Source organism: Dipteris shenzhenensis, chromosome 26 (genome assembly GCF_047967505.1).
Source record: "Dipteris shenzhenensis isolate YYH24624 ecotype China chromosome 26, Dip_SZ_1.0, whole genome shotgun sequence".
Taxonomy (NCBI): domain Eukaryota; kingdom Viridiplantae; phylum Streptophyta; class Polypodiopsida; order Gleicheniales; family Dipteridaceae; genus Dipteris; species Dipteris shenzhenensis.
The window spans coordinates 41466442-41489278 of NC_141621.1; the positions used below are offsets into that span (position 1 = coordinate 41466442).

A 22837-nucleotide genomic window follows, 5' to 3' on the forward strand; every position below is an offset into this window, starting at 1 on the left:
TAGCTTTTGTCGAGAAAGCATGATCGCTTTTTATATGCTTTCTTCTTCTGCTATAAAGAGAGCTTGCATTCTATGTTCTAATATACTTGATCGTTTAACTCAGACACGACTTTGGCTTTGCCACGGGTTTACATGCTTCAAAATATGAGCGTTGATTTTATAGCGAATACCGACTCGCTCGACTTTCTCTAGATAAATACAAGGCAGATATCATTGACGACGATACCAGAAATTTATCTTCCCTCAACACCAATCTGCTGCGAAATTCCTTATCCTCATGAGTTTCGAGAGCTTGGAGAGTCCAGAGATGAATCCATCCACCTCTAAAGATCAAGTTTCTAGCACGCCCATGAAGCTTCACACTTGGTTTTGCATTTTGCTGAGCACAGTAAGCGCTCTGTTGATGGGGTACGACATCGGAATTTTAAGCGGAGCGATTTTGTTCATTAAGGATCAATTGCATTTGACTATTCTGCAAGAAGAGATCGTCATCGGCTCTTTGAATTTGGTGGCTAGTTTGGGAGCGTTCGCGGCAGGTCCATTTGCAGATGCCTTTGGTCGGAGATATACGCTCATACTGGCCTCCGTATTGTTCTTCGTGGGAGCAGTGGTGTTAGCTGCGTCTCCGAATTTCGCGTTTCTCATGGTTGGACGCGCCTTAACAGGTGCAGGAGTTGGCTTTGCCATGATGATAGCCCCTCTCTACTCTGCGGAGATCTCGCCCGCAAGCGTTCGAGGATTTCTGGTTTCCTTTACAGAGATCTTCGTCAACGTGGGAATCCTGTTGGGCTATCTAATAGGGTTTGCACTTCAATTTCTGAATGCTAAATATAACTGGCGATTGATGCTTGGCGCCGGAGCACTACCTGCGATAGTGTTGTTGGCCGGTGTCCTGTTTGTGCTCCCTGAGTCACCGAGATGGCTGGTATTGAAAGGGAGGTACGTCGATGCCAAGGCGGTGTTGATCGACACTGTATGCGGCGGAGACCAGGAGGAGGCGAGGCTTCGATTGGAAGAGATCAAAGCTGCAAACGAGATAGAAACTTCTAATAGCGACGAAGAAGAGGACGAAATCCCAGAAACAACCAGTTCAGTCGGCAGGTTTCTGCAGCGTGGGCGACGATTCTTCAGCTCTCCCGTGTTGAAGATGTACATAGTGGCTCTGGGGATCAACTTCTTTCAGCAAGCGTCTGGCATCGATGCCACGGTCTACTACAGCCCAGTGGTCTTCCGGCAGGCTGGGGTAACAAGTAAGATAGCGATGCTGGGAGCGACAGCAGGGGTGGGAGTGGTGAAGTTGGCCTTCGTCTTCGTGGCGACGTTCTTGTTGGATCGGGCGGGCAGGAAAAAGCTACTGCTTGTGAGCGCTGCGGGGATAACAGCATGTCTGATAACTGTAGCGACGGCTTTCATAACGCTAGGACTGAACTCAGCAGAGGGCGATTCGATGCTATCCGCAGGAACCAAATTGGCGTCGCATGCATCAGGACTGGGCGTTGCCATCACCGTGGTTGCCATCTGTGCCTACGTCGCCTTCTTCTCAGTGGGCTATGGTCCTATCACCTACGTGATCAATTCGGAGGTCTTCCCCCTCAGACACCGCTCTAGAGCCATGGGCGTCTGCATCTTCGTCAACAGAGTGGTCAGTGGCATTGTGGCTCTCACCTTCCTCACTATCGCCAAAGCCATCACCCCAGCAGGTACCTTCTATTTGTTCGCCGGAATCACGACATTGTCCGGGTTGTTTGTGTTGCTTGTGGTACCGGAGACCAAGGGCAAAACGCTCGAGGAGATGGGGATGATCTTTGAGAAGCCGGGTGTTCAAGGCCACCCAACAAAGTTCAAGAACAGTGAAGTTGATGTTTGACCGCTTGAGAGTCTCATGCGAATGCAGTCAGTTGCATGACAATCAAACCTTTCTGACACCAAGGGCAAAAAGCTCAAGGAGATGGGGATCATCTTTTCGAAAAGCTGGGTATTCAAGGCCAGTTGAGGTTTGAACGTAACGGCGAACCCAGCAAACCTTTTCTCAATAAAAGGCTTGAATGTAATAATTTTGAGCTTTAATGTTAGTTTTGCATTGGATTTCCTACAGATTTTTGTAAAAGAGAGAGATTTCTTTATAATCTTCAACAAACTTTGCAATTTGGAATAGCCAACCAATTGCATAATTGTCAATCTCTTTAGAGTAGACTCTTTTCATGCTATATTTGGTTCTCTTGCCATGCATCCTTCCTGTACTTGTTAGATTATTTCTTTTTTAGCCAAACAATAGACATGTATCCCTTCACAAATGCAAGTGCTCTTCCCTTACAAATTTCTCAAGGCAAGCACACACAATATGTGCTTCATACATGGATGCCTAAATTAGCTAATGTAGTACCTTCATGGTCATTCATGCTAGGAGGAAGGGTCGATGCCCTAAGGATGTATAAATAGTGATGTGGATGCACTAAGCTTATTGTATCTTCTTCTTATTCTTCTTCTAGGCTCTTTTTGGGAGGAAGGGGGGAGTAATAGCAATGCAAGAGTGAAAAAGGGAGAGGGAATACTATGTCCTCAAAAGAGGATGTAATACGAGGGCCTTTGGTAGAGGGTACTTGGAAATGTGGTAGGACTTTGCAGGCTCAAGTCTAGGGTCTGTGGCTCTCATTGATTGAAAAGCATTAAGTTTGTGGGAGCACAAACTTGGATTATCCACATTTCTCTCCACGTTTTGCAAGCTTTAATCTAGTCTATGCTGAGTTTTGTGTTTGAATTTGAAAGTCTAGGTAATGGATTTAACCACCACTACAATTATTGACATCATTTGTGATAGCTATTTTGGCAAAAATTGCATAGATTCTCTCTTTGTAAAAGAGTAATCATGCATAAAAAGCATGAACACAAACATTGCTAAAGAAGCATCAATAAAATTATTGGATATAACCATCGATATATCATTATATCAACACTTGTATCGATGATTATATCAAGGCTATTACAAGAAACGTTTTTCATAGGTATATTGATAATGACACATTAGGTTTGAACAAAATGCTAATCTCTCCTATCTACATAGCCCATTGTGTGTGTGTGTGTGTGTGTGTGTCGCACGTGTGTCTGTGTGTGTATCTCACGCTACTAAACCATCATTTAAAAATGACATTCAAGGACAAGATGGCCTTTCACATGAGTGGCTACATTCTACCCAACCCCCAAAAGGCTCCACCAAGTAGCATGCCATCCTTGCTACTCCTCGTTAGAGCTATTGTTGTCTCCCCATTCCTTTTAGTCTCTTTGAGTCCTCATTGGATTCATCGCCCTTGTCATCAAGTTGAAGATAGGAAGGATCCTCCTTGAACTCATCCTCATCATCACCACCGCTCTACTCTCCATGCCTTCCAACCATTTCAGTCATATATGTGAAGGTTGGCCTTAGTTATCTAGACATCAAAAATGCAAAAGCTACATATTTGGAAGCTCTTCTATAGTGTGCGTCGAGCGATTGAGAGTGCAACATGTCCAAATCAAAGGGAAACCAAGCTGCCTCACATGCAGCCATTGCTGCACCCCTGTACTCAGCCTCTACACTCGACGAGGCAACTGTAGGGTGTTTCTTGCTGCTCCAAGTGATTGTAGCACTCCCAAAAGAGAACACATATCCACTAGTAGATCATCTATCAGAAATACTACCAGCCCAATCAGCATCATTGTATCCATGCAACTGTATCTGAACCCCAGTCTCATTTTTTTTAAACACAAAAAGTTGTGCTAGCTATATTACTTGAAAGCGAGAGTACAAGAGGGCCTAAAGGCCAACAGGCTACAATCACAAAATGGATATAGCCGGAGGAGCCAAAAGTTTTTGAGGAGGGGTGTCTTTTAGAAGGCATTACAATTCTTTTTAAATTAGTTTCTTATTTGAGTTTTTGAGTTCTATTTTAATTAGTTTTTTATTTATATTTGAGTTTGTAAATTTGAGAAATGAGAGAATAGGGAGGGAGAGAAAGAGAGAGGAGAGAGGGAAAGAGAGAAATTAAGAGAGAGAAGAGGGGCTCTTGGCGGCTGTGGCCACCAAAGGGAGAGAGAGAATGAGAAATGAGAGGAGTAGGGAGGGAGAGAAAGAGAGAGAGAAGAGAGGACAGCCCTGATGCACTGAGTGCTCGAGGGTGAATCTCTCACCCATCTTGCTGCTGATGATAACACGGCTGGAGGTCGACCTGTAGAGGCTAGCAATACCTCTGATCCACTCGTCCGAGAAACCGAACTGAGAGAGTGTTCCTTCCAAGAAGGACCAGTCTACCTTGTCGTACGCCTTCTCAAAGTCGAGAAGGAGTATGGCAAGGTGCTGGCCACTGTGCTAGACCCATTCCGTCACCTCTAAGAAAGTGAAGATGTTGTCCAAAATGCTGCGATCTTGGACAAAACCAATCTGGGTGTCATGGATCAAGTTGTGTAGCAGGGGGCGGATGCGGCTACTGATCCTCTTGGCAAGGATTTTGTAGGCGGTCGGGAGGAGGGTGATAGGGTGCCACTGTCTGATCTCTTGACAGTCCCCCCCTTTGGGGATGAGGCATATCAAGCCTGTCGCAAGGCTGTCTGGCATCTGCCCGCTGGAGAAGATATGTTGGAAGGCTGGAGCAAGGGCCGGTGGATCTGCTCCCAAAAGGTGGTGAAGAAAGCTCTGAAGAGGCCATCCTCACTTGGGCATTTCTGCCCATCAATAGCGCTCACCGCATCCTACATCTCTGCCACAGTGAAAGGGGCAAGAAGGGAGTCACTCATGCTAGGCTACACGAGCCGCGGTGTAGACCTCCACACCTCCTCCCTGCAAAGGTGGCCACGAGGGTCTAGGGACTCCTGTTGGAACAATGATCTGTAGAAATCTGTTGCCAAGTCCCGGACCTCGTCTAGATTTGTCCTGACACTACCATCCTGCGCTCTAAGAGATCGGAGCTGTTCCCCTACTGACCTCTGTCCATGAGTCCTGAAGAACTCTCTGCACATCTTGTCACCTTTTCTAGCCCAGAAGGACTTGGAAGCATGAAACGAGAACTCTGAGCGATGCTGGGTGATCTCCTTTAGCATGGCTCGGGCTCGAACCTCCTACTGTCTAAGCCCCTCAGAGCTTGGAGAAGACTGCTGCATCTGCTGAATCGAAGCAAGATCTCGTCTGAGACCCCTCTCCTTCGCCCGACATTGCTGCCTGACTTGAATCACCTCCTGCTGATAGATAAGGCTAGACTCAGCAAGCGCCTGAGCTACCTGTGCTGCCATATCCCCGGTGGGGTCCCAATCCTGCTCCCACAGGTCCACTATCCTGCTATGAACCGCTGCTTTAGAGTAGATGGAGTCAGGGATCCGACATGAGCGTGGAGGTGAGGAGTCAGAGGCTGAGTCCAGGACTAGGATGACTGGGGCATGGTCTGAGAGTGTTGTCCCTGGAACCATTCCTGACTCTCCACCTCTACCAAGCACCCAATCGCTGACATAGAAACGGTCCAGCCGCTCTAAAAGTCTGCCTCCCTCCCTCTTGTAACCCCAAGAGAAGTCCAGACTCCCTGTCCATCTGTGAAAGGAAGGCTCCCTCCAACTGTCCCGACCTCCCATTGTGAATAGGAAGGAGTCCCAATCTGTCTGCTCTACCTGAGCTATACCGAGGAACTCTGGGCCCCATCCCTGCTGATCCTCTAGGGTCTCAAGGTTGTTGAAGTCCCCTCCTACAATCCAAGAATCCATCTCTGGCAACAAGTCTGTTAAGGATCTCCAAAAAGCGGCTCTCCATTTGAGATCGGTTGGGGCATAGATATTGAGTATGCCGATACAAGATCCCGCAATATTCAAGCCCACCCAAAGCCCACGTCCTGCGATCAGAGCCAAAACCACACACATGCTGAACTAGAGAAGCGTCGATGGAGGTACAAACACCCTCGCTCCTCCCCTGCTCACCAATCGAAGGTTCCCAGTAGGTGTGGGATCATCCTATGAGGACCTTCCCACAAATACTGGTCTGTGAAGCCAAAAGCTTGTGTTCTTGTAGTAGGAGCACATCTACCCTTCCCACCAAGGCTGGCTGGAGCTCCTGTCTGAGCACCATCTTCCTGGGGCTGCGGGTTCCTGATGAGTGGAATCCATTGACATTCCAAGAGATAATGCGTATACTCATGAGGAGGGAAGGTGGGCCACAAACAGCTATCTACTTGCGGTCGATGTCGAGGTGGTCGGAGGATGTCTAGTGTGCAAATGAAGGCGCTTCTGTGAGGGTTTTGAAGGAGAGGTCGGATCATTGAACCCATCCTCTAAAACCTTCAATAGAGGGGAGAGGACCTTCATCCCGTGGTGGTAGGCTCTCTCTAACCAGCTCAATGCCTCTGCTAGGGAAATACTGTAGAAGCCCGCTATCTCTGAGGTCCTCCATGGGCGGAGCCCATCCGCGTAGACCCACTCCAGAGGTGGCCGAATAATGACCAAGAGTCGGAAACGTTTGGCGCTCCTTCTTCCACTCAGATGAACGCCACTCTCCTTCCACTGCTGCTGAAGAAGCTCCGCTGCTCTGCTACCAATCCAGTCCTGCACCTGCTCCTGGGAATGATCTCATATCGTCTCCCAAACATTTTCATTCGTCCATTGCTCATTCCCTTCACTAGAGATAGTGAAGGAATAGCTAGGACCATCGTAAGGGGCAAGGACAGACACCAAAATTATAAAAAATTTTTAAATTTCAAATGCATTTTAAAGTTTTTATTAAATTTTTGAATTACGACAGTTTTTATTTAAAATGTGAAAATGTAAAAATTTTGTTTTTTAAAATCATCTTTGAAAAAAAAAGAGATTAAAGTTATTTTTTAAATTAGAGCTATTTTTATCTAAATAAAAAAATGTTTCATAGGAATAATTATAAAATATTTCTAAATTTCAAATGCATTGAAATTTTTTTTTAATTTTTAAATTACGACATTTTTTATTTAAAATGTGAAAATGTAAAAATTGTGTTTTTTAAAATCCTCTCTGAAAAAAAAGAGATTAAAGTTATTTTTTAAATTAGAGCTATTTTTATTTTAAAAAAACGTTTAAATTTTAGTTCACAAGAATAATTATAAAATATTTCTAAATTCAAAATGCATTTTAAAGTTTTTTTTAAAATTTTGAATTACGACATTTTTAATTTAAAATGTGAAAATGTAAAAATTCTATTTTTTAAAATCATCTTTGAAAAAAAAGAGATTAAAGTTATTTTTTAAATTAGAGCTATTTTTATTTAAATAAAAAAACGTTTAAATTTTAGTTCATAGAAATAATTATAAAATATTTCTAAATTTCAAATGCATTTTAAAGTTTTTTTTTTGAATTATGACATTTTTTATTTAAAATGTGAAAATGTAAAAATTTGGTTTTTTAAAATCATCTTTGAAAAAAAAGAGATTAAAGTTATTTTTTAAATTAGAGCTATTTTTATTTAAATAAAAAATTATTTAAATCTTAGTTTATAGGAATAATTATAAAATATTTCTAAATTTGAAATGCATTTTAAAGTTTTTTAAAATTATTTTTGGAATTACGTAATTTTTTATTTAAAATGTGAAAATGTAAATATTTTGTTTTTAAAATCATCTTTTAAAAAGAAGAGATTAAAGTTATTTTTTAAATTAGTGCTATTTTTATTTAAATAAAGAAACGTTTAAATTTTAGTTTATAGGAATAATTATAAAATATTTCTAAATTTGAAATGCATTTTAACATTTTTTTAAATTATTTTTTGAATTACGTTATTTTTTATTTAAAATGTGAAAATGTATATATTTTATTTTTTGAAATCATCTTTTAAAAAAAAGAGATTAAAGATATTTTTTTTATTAGTGTTATTTATATTTAAATAAAAAAACGATTAAATTTTATTTTTAGAAATGATCTTTAAAAAAAAAGAAAATAAGAGTTTAAGTTAGTGAAGTTTTTATTTAAATGTCAAAAAGTATATAATTTGTTTTTTAAAATCATCTATTAAAAAAAATTTATAACTGAAGTTTACAAATTACTGAAGTTTTGAATTTAATATAACATTTAAATTTTGTTTTTAGAAATCATGTATTAAGAACAAGAAAATCAGAGTTTAAAGTAGCTTTTATATTATTTTAGTTTATAGGAATATGTAATCTAATTATAAAATATTTCAAAATTTCAAATGCATTTTAAAGTTTTTTCAAATATATTTTTTTTAATTACGTAATTTTTTATTTAAAATGTGAAAATGTATATATTTTGTTTTCTAAATTCATCTATTAAAAAAAAGAGAGATTAAAGTAGGTTTTATGTTATTTTTGAAATTGGTGCTATTTTTATTTAAATTAAAAAATGTTTAAATTTTAGTCTTCAAAATCATCTTTTAAGAAAAAAGAAAATAAGAGTTTAAGGTAGCGGTGTGCGTTTACTCTGCGTTTATCAATCTTTATGTGGAATATTATAGATTATATAGTTGGTTAAGAGTTGTTTCATAATTTAGGTAGAGTATGTAGGCTGTATAAAACACCACATGGGCATTATCCCTAAAACACTACACCACATGGGCAAAGACCCCAACACTAGAGTGGTTAGATGCATAAGCGTATGGCTAATTGGATTTTCTAAATGCACTAGCGCATCGAAAACACATACGTAAATGATTGTCCAAAGGTCTCCTCTCTCCCCAGGCATGGGAACCAAGTGATGATCTATAGGAATGGCCACTAGTTGAGGTGGATTGCCCAACCAAAATAGATAATATTGAAAAGGCCTAATTGTTTTCTCAAAGTTCTCGCTTTAAAAGGTCTGTAGTGTCAACCCGCTCTCTTTTTTAATGTGTAGTCCGAGAAATACTAGATGCGCCTTGCTTGTGTATCGTTCAAAGTAATGTATTAGGTATCCTTCTATCTTCTCCATATCTATTACAAACCCAAGGTAGTAAAGCATTCAAAGAAGGTCTTATTAACCAAACCTCTCCACTATCTGTCCTTAGTATAGGGGCCATAAGTGGACAATGTGGTCCTTACACCACATGTGGAAAAGTTTCATATTGGATAAAAAGTAAAAAAAGGAAAAAATATTTGAGACATCTAAGTTTAAAAATGCAACAACTAGAGTTTGAAAAATTTTTAATCAAAATTAAGAATTTTTAATAATATTGAGTTTGATAAACATAATATTGAGCCACACATTTGGCCCATCTACCGGTAGGTGCATAGGATGATCCCAACGACATCCTACCTCATCAAGGAGTACGTACAAATAGTTTTCATTACGTAAACAGATTATAAGTCATATTGAATAGAATATTATTTTCATTACCCAGATAGAATATTAATTTCCATGTGTTTTTTTTGTGCATGCGCTAGCCAGCGCACAGGTTCTAGCACCACTATTCGTATGCAGATAGAGATTCTGAGAGCTGAGATGAGGGCACTACAGGATGCTAGGGCACCCCCTCACTTGGTTGCGAGACTAGATTCAGTTATTGAGGCTCTGGGTCGATTGGACACAGTTGAGGACGTTGTGGATAGCTTTTAGGCACAGGCTGAGGCAGAGATCACTGGTGATGGCTTGGATTGGAGAGCCATTCGACAGTTGTTTGAGCGTGAGTCACATCACAAGCAGGCCTTAGAGGATATGTTTTGGGATGGTCACACTGAGGCGATGCGACCACAATCAGGGCTCCCCTTGCATATTTTACATTGTAGGCACCCCATCATAGCAGCACACATTTATTCGAGATATCTCGCTGCGAATGGTGGTCGATTGCCTCATAACCGTCAGATAGCCAGATCATTTACCATGTAGCTATACGCTGAGTTTGTGCTTGGTCATCGGGTAGACTACCTTAGTACCCGAGGAGCAGGACATGGTAGGATGGGACGTCAGGAGCATCAGACTGCAGGTGTTCGGCGTCGACGCGAGGCACCAGAGTTGCACACCATCCCTGCACTGGCATTGCGAGCTATTGGAGGATGGATTAGGGGGGATGTTCATTCAGTGGCATCATCCTTGCAGCACATGGTCTCTGCCCCATCGAGATCACTTTTGATTCCACCTCCCCCACCTCGATCATCGATGGAGCCTTCCACATCTACACCACCTCCCACATCTACACCACCTCAACACTAGTTGGAGGCTCGAGACGCATGGATTGCAGAGTTGGAGGCATTGTTGGCCGAGTCTAGGGATGAGGTTAGTTATTCTGATTATGTTAGTTTATTTTTTTGTAGCGTGTTTTGAACTGAATTTTTTTGGTTAATTCTCACCATGTACGCGACATGTTTGCATTGCAGGCACATCTATTGCATCACGATATGGAGTCTCGTGTACGACTGTTGGAGGCAGATTTGGAGGAGCAGAGGATTCGGACATGCATAACATACCATCATGCAGAGCACTATATTTTGCAGTTGAGGCATATTAGTCGTGATCCATCTCGCCATAGGATCGACCCCAACGTGGCCCTATACCCCGCTCCTCCTGTAGATGTGCCGACTAGGACACCCATAGATGCAGCAGTCATAGCCAGGCTTCCTACTGCCACTTGCGTCCTTTACCACGAGGAGTTTGACACCGTAGGGTGGTTTGGACTAGGGTGCGGCCACATCGCACATCTCCATCGCATGACCCGCCACTTGGTGGCACGATCAGTGTGCCCTGTATGCTTTGCTAACATTGATGTGGCCACATACAGAGGACTAGGCATGGATGATCTGTATCCTGGTCATCATCAGGCCATTGATCCATTCGCCCACGTGGTCTTGACAGAGCACTATAGGGAGGAGGCACAAAGAGCGTTGCTGATGCAGGAGGGTGCTGATACATCAGTGGTTGTAGCGTGTGTTCCATAATGCTTTTCATGGGGTGACTTCATGCCAAGTGATGAGGCACAAGCAGAGGAGGCACGCCGTATTGAGCGAGAGGCAGAGCTGCATACATCATTGCAGCAGTGGGTAGAGCAGCAGCTTGGGCGGGGCCAAGACCAGTGTCTTCTACATGTAGAGACGGTTACTCGCACTAGATTTGAGGCACGAGTATTCGCAGATGCATGACTATGGGAGCTGAGATGCGCATACATAGAGGAGGCAAGGGAGGTAGAGATGGCAGTGGTGGCTCGTGCAGCATGCCCTCCTCTTCAGCAGGATGAGGCTAGCCCATCTCATGCAGGTGATGAGGCTGGCCCATCTGATTCGGCTTTGCCTGAGGGCACACGGTAGACGGTTGGGTAGCAGGTCATACGGAAGCCACGTCAGAGGATGACTAGAGGATCATATGTGGAGTTATCAGATTCTGATTCAGGATGATTGTTTAGGCTTCAGACATTTCTTGTTTAGGGATGCACTTCTACATGATGATGATGATGATGTACACATTCATTTTGGTATTTCATGATATTGTTCTTACTTATATGATGTATGAGCATTTTCATACTTTCATGTTCTTCACACTTTGTTTATCTCAGTTTATAGTTTGTTCAAATCTAACATAAACATTTAAAATTAGGAGTATGATTTTGAATTTCGAATATCTCAATTCACACATCTAATACATAAGGTATTTAAAAAATAATTCCATGTGAAGTAATTGTAAACATTAAGCATTGAAAAAGTGTTCAAGTATAAACTTTATCATTTTGAATATCATATTGAATTTCGTATATATCAATGCTTGCAATTATTACACTAAACCTAAGAGCCATGCAAAGTTTCATCCCCAACAGGGTATTTAAAATTAAGAGTATGATTTTGAATTTCAGATATCTCAATTCACACATCTCATACATAATGTATTTTAAAAATAATGCCGTGTGTCATAATTGTAAACATTAAGCATTGAAAAGGTGCTTGCAAAAATGTATGCATTATACCTTCCACATGGCGCATACCAAATCAGTTGGAGACCAAATCTTGCGTTGATGTACATCTAGGGTAGCCTAAGAGCCGTGTGAAGTTTCATCCCCAACAGGGTTTAGGATTTAGGGTTCAGGGTCTAGGGTTTAGGGTTTAGTCGTGCTAGTAGGAATTATAAAAATGTACGCATTATACCTTGTACATGGTGCAAACCAAATCAGTTGGAGACCAAATCTTGTGTGGATGTACGTCTAGGGTAGCCTAAGAGCCGTGTGAAGTTTCATCCCCAACAGGGTTTAGGGTTTAGGGTTTAAAATGTACGCATAATACCTTCTACATGGTGCAAACCAAATTAGTTGGAGACCAAATCTTGCGTGGATGTATGTCTAGGGTAGCCTAAGAGCCGTGTGAAGTTTCATCCCCAACAGGGTTTAGGATTTAGGGTTCAGGGTTTAGGGTTTAGGGTTTAGTCATGCTAGTAGGGATTGTAAAAATGTATGCATTATACCTTCTACGTGGCGCAAACCAAATCAGTTGGAGACCAAATCTTGTGTGGATGTATGTCTAGGGTAGCCTAAGAGCCATGTGAAGTTTCATCCCCAACAGGGTTTAGGATTTAGGGTTCAAGGTTTAGGGTTTAGGGTTTAGGGTTTAGTCGTGCTAGTAGGGACTGTAAAAATGTATGCATTATACCTTCCACGTGGCGTAAACCAAATCAATTGGAGACCAAATCTTGCATGGATGTACGTCTAGGGTAGCCTAAGAGCCGTGTGAAGTTTCATCCCCAACAAGGTTTAGGATTTAGGGTTCATGGTTTAGGGTTTAGGGTTTAGTCGTGTTAGTAGGAATTGTAAAAAGCATTATACCTTCTACGTGGCCCAAACCAAATTAGTTGGAGACCAAATCTTGCGTGCATGTACGTCTAGGGTAGCCTAAGAGCCGTGTGAAGTTTCATTCCCAACAGGGTTTAGGATTTAGGGTTCAGGGTTTAGGGTTTAGGGTTTAGTCGTGCTAGTAGGGATTGTAAAAATGTATGCATTATACCTTCTACGTGGTGCAAACCAAATCAGTTGGAGACCAAGTCTTGCGTGGATGTACGTCTAGGGTAGCCTAAGAGTTGTGTGAAGTTTCATCCCCAACAAGGTTTAGGATTTAGGGTTCAAGGTTTAGGATTTAGGGTTTAGTCATGTTAGTAGGAATTGTAAAAATGTATGCATTATACCTTCTACGTGGCGCAAACCAAATTAGTTGGAGACCAAATATTGCGTGGATGTACGTCTAGGGTAGCCTAAGAGCTATGTGAAGTTTCATTCCGAACAGAGTTTAGGATTTAGGGTTCAGGGTTTAGGGTTTAGGATTTAGTGGTGCTAGTAGGGATTGTAAAAATGTATGCATTATACCTTCTACGTGGCGCAAACCAAATTAGTTGGAGACCAAATCTTGCGTGGATGTACGTCTAGGGTGGCCTAAGAGTCGTGCAAAGTTTCATCCCCAACAGATAAGTCCACACACATATTTTATTAGTACATGCACCATAGCTTTGTCGTAGTCGTGCTAGTAGGGATTGTAAAAATGTACGCATTGTACCTTCCACGTGGCGCATACCAAATCAGTTCGAGACCAAATCTTGCATAGATGTATGTCTAAGGTACTAAGAGCCGTGCAAAGTTTAATCTCCAACAGATAAGTTCACATGCATATTTCGTTGCTAGTAGGGATTGTAAAAATGTACGGATTATACCTTCCATGTGGCGCATACCAAATCAGTTCGAGACCAAATCTTGCATGGATGTACGTCTAGGGTAGTCTAAGAGCCGTGTGAAGTTTCATCCCCAACAGATAAGTCCACGTGCATATTTCATTAGTATGTGCGCCATTTTTCATACATAGTCGTGCTAGTAGGGATTGTAAAAATGTACACATTATACCTTCCATGTGGCGCATAACAAATCAGTTGGACACCAAATCTTGCGTGGATGTACGTCTATGGTAGCCTAAGAGCCGTGCAAAATTTAATTTCCAAAAGATAAGTCCACATGCATATTTCATTAGTACATGCGCCATTTTTCACACGTAGTCGTACTAGTAGGGATTGTAAAAATGTGCGCATTATACCTTCCACATGGTGCATACCAAATCTATTAAAGAACAAATCTTGCATGGATGTATGTCTAGGGTGGCCTAAGAGTCATGCAAAGTTTCATTCCCAACAGATAAGTCCACACACATATTTCATTAGTACGTGCGCCATAGCTTTGCCGCAGTCATGCTAGTAGGCATTGTAAAAATGTATGCATTGTACCTTCCACGTGGCGCATACCAAATCAGTTCAGACCAAATCTTGCGTGGATGTATGTCTAGGGTGGCCTAAGAGTCGTGCGAAGTTTCATCCCCAACAGATAAGTCCACAAATGTATTTTGTTAGTACGTGCACGAATTTTCTTAGTCACATTTTTAAAATGTCCTAAAGCACAAAGCAAATTACAACATTACTACTAATAAACAATTTTTTGTTTTACAAACACAACAAATCCAATTGAGAAGACATCGAACATCATGTATAAAATAGAATCTAATACAATGATGTGTATGAACGTGTATACAACCATCAGAGTGAAATACAAAATATGAGTCCATAAAAATTACAATGGTACGGTCACACAGTGAGCCTATACATATCGAATACAAAAATGTGTAATCAACTAGTGATACCCAATAAAAATCAATCTGATCAACTGATGTTCCCAAAAAATATGATATGTAATGTGCTACTCCTCAGGATCAGCTCTCATGCCAATAGTTGCAAGTATGCTCTCGTGATCCGCCACTGCAAGGTGCCATCGTGGAGTGGACATCGCCTTGCGAGTGCGAACACGACTCAAAGTAATCTTGATCCCAACAACAAGATGAGAATACATGTATGCCTCCTGATCCGCCATGTACTCCTGGAACTCAATATAGTGACCACGCCTCTGTATCTACTGAAAATAGTGGCCACCTACGATCATGCTATGAGCATTAAAGTGCATCTCATGCCCATCCACTGTATCCTCATTCAGCACACTCTTCAGCATAGAGCATCGCAACAAGTAATAATCCACACCCTCCTCATTGCCCTCCGAAGCAATAACCACGAAGATATCACCAATACGCAAAATGTCTGTAAGCTGGTCATAATCTCTAGAGGAACTGAATCCCGCATCCTAATCATCATGTACCTCCTCCCAAGGCTGGAAGGGAGAAAGCACTCGCCGTACCCATGGATTGGCCCATGGTATCATGGAGCACCCTCCCCAATCATCATTAATGCATGCAGAGCAAAAACATGCAAACCGTCGAGAAAAGATCGCGGGGTGAGACTCACCTACGCTCCTGATGGAATGGAAATCAAGAGTGCCAGGCACAGAACGACAATCAAAAGGCCTAGACCGATCAAGACTCCTAATGTTCACGCACCAAAAATACCGGCTCACCACCCTATCATCATGCGACTGAAACAAGGAGATAGCACTAGTGGATAAGTGCTGGCTGCACCACCGCATCACATCATGTGCATCCTTGAAGCGATCGGCACTGTGACACAACTGGTATCGATGCAAAGCACGCTTCACACAAGCACTTGCACCATCGTGCTCTCCCTTACGGTGCCCTATTTTCGCAGCTGTCTGACCAGATCCAGCGCCACTGCCATGTGACACCATGATCCCTTAAGAAACTATCATGCAAAGTGAAGCAATGCTACACAAAATGGGCATCATGCGATCGATCATCACTAATGTAGAAGTGATACTCTCGCACAATGACGCGTGAGTCCATGGTGCTATCAATGCCATCCACATGAGCCTATGCATGACGATAGCTAATGTGCACAAATATAGCAACCTGCAATATGGCATTGAAAAAAAATATGACTATTGAAATAATTCAATATAATGAGGTGGGGAAAAAATCAATACTCAATCACATGTCACCTATTCGGAGAAATAATACTCTGATTGGATCTCATGATGTGGTGCAAAGGTGTAATTCTCTGCAAAGTCCACCACTGAGACAACCACCCCTGTAGGAAATGTCCTCAAACATGCACGGAACTGATGATCCTCCCATTTCGTAGTGTGCGAGTGGCGTATGTAGCAGTACAGCTTCCCTTGAAAACTGTCAATGAATACAACATGTGGTGTCTCCTTCCCCACAAGCTGCAACCTCCTCGACTGTGCACCACCATCTTATGTCAAGGTACTGTACTCATACTACTGCCAACGAACCATTTGCACATCACAAGTATCTAGTTCAACTCGTGGCACTCTAGTAAAGTCACCACACAAAGTACACATGCCTTCCACACAATCAAGGGAGTGGAATAAAGCGTCACCATCTCGTGTACACAATATGGAATGAATGAAGTTGCGAGGGCTAGTAGGAACCACTCCCCTATGACCATCAAGGGAACGGAATACGTCATACATCAATCCAAAATCCACATGGTAGCGACAACAGCATGTGTCATGCTCCTAAGAGCATCGCACAAACCATGGCCTGCATCGCTCAAATGACCTCTACCCAATCTTGAACTCCGGGTGTGCCTCTACAAACTGAGTGTACAACTCAGTCTGGAAAAAACATGCACCATGCTCAATGTACACACCGTGTGACACCCTCTTCCGCAATGCCTTCTTGAACACTGAGGATGCTCTGCAATGCTCCTCCCAAAACTATTGTATGAAGGACCTAGTGGAATCATCCAACAATTGATCGCTGCAAGGCGCACGACCATTCGAAGCCCAAAGAGCATCAGTTTCACTATCCTCTAGACTCTACCTCCTAATGATGCCTGCTCGCATTTGTGCGCGGTGCAATCTGAAGAAGACGTGAAGTGGTATGCACATGGCCTATCATATAAGGTCTACTAATGGTAGCCACAATAGCATGACGTGCTGCAAAGGCATCACTGGAGTCCTATGCTTCTATTAAGCATAGGAACGTCGAACACTGCTAAGGACCTCACTAGATACAACCTCGGGGGGTTCACTATGTATAAACCCTCTATATCACATGCGTTCAAGGCCTATTTCTAAAATCCCTTATCTGTAAATTTTTCATTAATAAAATGTACCCCTTTTCTATACAAATCTGTAAATTTTTTCCAAAACTATTTTAAATAGTCCCTTATGTATATTTATTTCTGTAAATTTTAGAAATAAAAAATATCCATCTGTTGAACTCACGTGATAGGGTTACATACGATGAGTGACCCCCCCGAGGATACAACCCTATCTCTATGTGCACCAAGACCAGCAAGCCTCCTACACTCTATCAAGTCAGGGTGATCAATCAGGGATGTGAGAAGAGAAGACTGCGAAGCTGGCGTGAGGTCACAAAAAAAAGACTGCACAATCTTGCTAGTACAATGATGGATAGTGGACTTCGGCAAGTCACGTCATGAAGCAACACTGCTGCTGCAAGGTGGGGCAAGGGGAACAATGGGAGATGGTAGGGTGGATGGGGGAAGGGAGGCGCCAAGGGGAGCAGGGGGAGGGGGAGGGGGAGGGAGAGGGGGGAGGGTAGAGGGGGAAGAGGTAGAGGTGGAGGCCAAAATGTAGGTGGCTAGGGGAAGGGCAGAGGCTAGAGGTAGGGGAGCAAATGAGGATGGGGGGACAATGGAGGTGGGGGTGGAGGTGGGGGTGGAGGTGGGATGTAGAGGTAGAGGTGGAGGTGGATCAGTGGTGGCAGCACGAGCTTGAGCTCTAGAGGCTCTCTTGCACTCGTGAGCCTTCCGCTTGCACTCCTCGTCAATGAGATTTGGGGGGGGATTCCTACATCTTTCACGTCTACTAGCTCTACGGCTTTGAGAACCCATTCTCAATGAAAGTAGGATGGAAGGTGTGACAAAGTGATGAGGAGGCAAGAATGGCTAAGAATGGGTGAAATGAACCAAAATGTGGTGTCTTATAGAGAGCCTCAACTCATCCACTAGATTGCTCTTCATTATTATTGGTGGAGAGGTGCTAAGATTGAAACTAATTGGCTAAGTTTTGGTGCTAAGATTGAAACTAATTGGCTAAGTTTTGTACCTTCAAATACCTCGATCGAGGTATGCTATGCCCAGATCATATACCTCGATCAGATCATATACCGTGATCGAGGTATTCAATGCATTACGCATGTATAAACCTCGATCGAGGTACCCCTCAGTCATATACCTCGATCGAGGTATTGTATGCCTCACGCAGGTCATATACCTTGATCGAGGTATTCTATGCCTCGCACATCGTGATGTGTATACATGTGGCTGATGTGGCACCATGCATGGTCATGATGTGGCAATATAGTCTCTTCCATGACATGGAAAGGTGATGTGGCATGATGAGTTGGCATTCATGAGGTGGTAGATTGACATGGCAAATTGAGGTGGAGGGATTGGTGATGTGGCAAGGTTGACGAGGTATGCCAAGGTGGCAAGGTGTGATGACATGGCTCATGATGTGGAATGATGAGGTGGCACATGTGGCAGCACGTGTGGCAATGTCAGAGGAGTGATGTCACATCTCCTTGATGACATGGCACCACGTGGTCTAACAACATGGCATGGTTTTGATGACTCAGCCTTCTGCATGGGCAACATGCACACTCCAAAGGCTTGCCACTAGGGTCGGTGATGCTCCTAGCCTACCTCACCAAGCCTAAAACCAAGCCTACCTTGTCTTGGTATTAGGCTCGGGTGGCCCTTTTTCCCCCACAAAAAAAGGGAGATTTCACTCTTGGAGGCCATATCGTATGTTTCCCTTACTCAAATTTAACCAAAAATTTTTCCTCTTATTCATCATGCAGAGGACTAAAAATATTGACATTTTTGAAATGTTTGGTCATGTTTGAGAATTACTAGATTTATTTTTAATATTCTTTGTTGATCCTCTAAGGAGTAAAAGTAAAAATTAAACTTCAATCTTCCTAAATCTAACCGTTGGATTTGGGATTTGATGATTCAACCACACACCCTTATGTGCCTACTAACCTTCCACCGAATTAGATTTGCTTAATTATTCAAAATACTAAAAAAATGTGGTGTGCTACTAAAATGCATGTATTTTATGACTTTATTTATTATAAATAATTATTTATAATTAGATAAGTCATTCAAAAAATTACCAATAAATCAAGTTAAGCTCTACATAATGCAAAGAGACCACTTACAAAGTTTCAATAACATTTAATCTAAAATGAGTGAGAAATTTAGAATTTAATATAACACTCTCTGTTCGTGACAAACGTGTGACCACCTTGGAACCATGCCGTGTGATACAAAGAAATTTTTTGTGTGTGCATCGAATTTTCGATCAGACTATATGATTGTGTGCACAATAGCAAGTGTGATGTTGTGTCAGAAGACTTCAAAGACTAGATCCATAGGGAAGTAGGTGAGATTTGCATTTTTGTGTGCTAAAAAGCTTGTTTTTCCACCTCTGAAGGATTGGGGAGTGAACAAAAAGTGGACACCCTTAGCTTGCTACTTCCCAATAGTACTGCAAAACCACTTAATACTGGTTCAGGATGACTATATAGTGTTTCAGAGCCACTTAATAGTACTTTTATAGCTCTTACAAGTATGTTTGTAGCACTTTATAAAACTTTTGGACCACTTAGAAGCACTAAGTAGTACTTCTAGACCACCTAGTAGTACTTCAAAACTATTTAATAGTACCACAAAACCACTTTATACTAATTTAGGACCACTTAATAGTACTTCAAGACCATTAATAGTACTTTTGTAGCACCTATAAGTACTTATGTACTACTTTATAAAACTTTTGGACCACTTGACAGTACTTGAGCACAATTTAATAATATTGCAGAACCACTTAATAGAACTTCTGGACCATTGAGTTCAAGCTTGTGTATCATGCAATAAACATTAGGTTGGATTTCACTGCCAATCCTCTTGACACTATTTCTATTTATATGCTCTATGCTTTTCTTTAGCACATTCTTTTGCTAGTGTATCAATAAAATTTAGCCAAGAAAGAGTTAAAATGCATTTGAGTGATCTATCCAACCTCTGTAAATAGAGCATCGTGTGATTCTAATTCGCTTATGGTAATTATGGCTTGTAACTCTTATTTTATGAGATATATGATCAACCCACATTAGACATTCTAATCAGTCTATTGAAGCTTGATTTCTTGAGTTTTATTGTAATCCTTGGGCCTATTGCAACGCATCTCTAGGTGTGATCAAGAAACCCTCTCTTTAACATTCTTGTGCATTCGAAACAAAATAAGTGGATTTTTTAAAGACACTATCCTATTTATTGGGCTAATTTTTTATGCAACTATAGTATTTGGGCTATCTAACAAGTTTCAACATTGATGTCGGATCTCAATTTTCATGTTGTTTTTGAAGCTAGAAATGTTTTTCCATTTCAGGTTTGCTTTTAAGCTAATAATCACCTTTAGTTCCTTTGTAGATCACTATATGATTCAATCTAAATTACTTCATGGTTAAAGACTGTATTAGGAAAAGTGGGAAAATCCAATGAAATTGGAACTCTCCAAATTGGTTTTGAAGGGAGAAAATGAGCTCTTTCTTGTTTAATGGAGCTTGCTTAAAACTCTCAAGTTTTGTTTCTTTTATGTTAGTGGCATGATATTGTGGAATACTCAGGGGGGTCACTATGTATAAACCCTCTATACCACGTGCGTTCAAGGCATATTTCTAAAATCCCTTATTTGTGTAAATTTTTCATTAATAAAATGTACCCCTTTTCTATACAAATCTGTAAATTTTTTCCAAAACTATTTTAAATAGTCCCTTATGTATATTTATTTCTGTATTTAGAAATAAAAAATATCCTTTTGTTGAACTCACATGATAGGGTTATATATGATGAGTGACCCCCCCGAGGTGGAATATTTATAATTGAATTTGACTAAAGGGTTTCGTGTCCAACATATGAACTAAGGTCGATTTGGTTTGCATGCTACTCGCTATTGTATATCCTTTTGTGATTTGTTTCCATGTTTATGATGTGATGTATGTTCAATGTATATATGATAGGCCCCTTCCATTACAAAACATTATAAATGCATGTAATTATTGCCATGTGATGATTACAATGAGTCCTAGCTTTTTAAAGCTCTAAGGAACTTTGTTAACATAATTCACTACAAGTTGCTATATATTGACTTTGCTAATCAAGATAATTAATAATAATTACTATTAATTAAGTTACTTATTATTAATTAACATAATTGATAATATTTTTTAATCAATAAAATTTCTACTCAAAAATTCCCTTGATATAAAACAAGACTAAGTTTGAATGAATGACTATAGAAAAATAGAATATAAATATTGATTCTAGTTAAAGTTCATAAAACAAGATTGAGTTTAAACAAACTAGTATAAAAATGAGGGTAAATTTAAAAATTGCTTCATAAAATAAGACCAACTAGAAAAAAGCAGATTGCAAAGGCTGAGTATAATTAACGTTCATGAGAGAAGATCATCCAATCTTTACAATTTGTCTTTGCATACACTAGTCTTTGCTCAAATTGACTTGATCTTTCACTAAATTAAATCATCCAAGAAATCATCAACAGACAAAACGTCCTTCCCACTATTGTTCATAGGCATTTGAAGGTTCTCTTGTGCTTTCAAGATTGCAATATTCTGTGGTATTTTGACCTTCTTTTATTTGGAACTTTTGTTGTGCTCCAACTCCATACTATCGAATGCACATGCTCCCAATGGTCCTCATCCTTCATGTATCGCCACTCTTTGTTCTAGCAATTAGCATTTCATACTGTATCACTACATCTTCCTCTATGGATAGGACTCCAATACTACACAAATACCTTCATATGATTAGTGGATGCATTTGTGTCCACATCTAACAATGCAACACCTAGCCTTCTCTTGGTTTATTAGATGCAGGGCCACAATAATGGTCCTCTAGGTCTTCCAAGCCCATAGTCTTAGCATCTTCTATGTCCACTCCATCATTAACCAAGCTATCTTTCCATTGACTCTTTGGCAAAAAGTCATGACTAAGTTTCTCATGCTGTATAGTGGTCTTCTCCATGCAAGAAATCAATATCTCCCAATAATGAATGATAGGTGCTATCCACTTTGAGTATGAATCCCCACCTATGTTGTTACCAACATGAGATCTCCAATATTCCACATGCTTCTTGATTCCCTAAATTATAACATCTTTATCATTCAAGTATGTTCTTATAGGAATAGCATTGGGAATTCCTGATATGTGAAAGTACAACTCGTTCTTAGTTTCTCTAAGCATCTACTAAACAATGCATCGATGTACTCATGTGTATGTCCCACCATCAAGAACCCTAGTTGGATCATTTGAAAGACTCCACGTGTAACAAGTAGGGATAAAAATGCAAACATGTATCAATTTTTATTTTCAAAACCAGTGTTGTCTACCTCTGTAAGAGTAGTACTCGTGGATTTAGCTTGTACCCTTTACTGGACGAAGTTATCCTTGAACTTATTGTAGCCTGAACGTCATATTTATTTAGTTCTCCTATTGAAAGTACATCTTCATGCATGTGACAGTCTAATGCATCTCTAGACATCAATGTAGAGAATAAATCTTGACTTTTGCTATAGTGCTTCTTTGAAAGATCAGCATACATGTGCTTGTCTAGCCTCTCAAGGTTTTGTAAACATAGTGACAATGAACCAATAGTGAAATTAGGGTCATTCTTCCAATACTGTAAAGATAAGTTTCCATATGTCAATTGCCCATGTGCATGAGTGAGGATCTTGGTTAAGGTTACAGGAAGTTACATGATATGATTCAATGATTTTGGTATAGGTTGTAGCCTTCGTATGTAAGTCTTCGTTTGATCCATCTTGTCATGAATGATGCAAAGATTCTGCTTTGGGTCCAACTCTGAAGAAAACCTCCATGCATAGTATAGGCTTCTGCAAGACATTTGCTGCAAATTGTTTCCTCATCTCTTTAGTAACAACCATTCCCT

General features: G+C 40.9%; 2 pseudogenes; one reads left to right on the plus strand and one right to left on the minus strand.

Moving 5' to 3' along the window:
- The first annotated feature begins 277 nt into the window (after nt 1-277).
- Nucleotides 278-1867, plus strand: LOC147885086 (polyol transporter 5 pseudogene; annotated as a pseudogene).
- Nucleotides 1868-1909: 42 nt separating this feature from the next.
- LOC147885087 (uncharacterized) overlaps nt 1910-22837 on the minus strand; it is a 39342-nt pseudogene continuing 18414 nt past the window's right edge.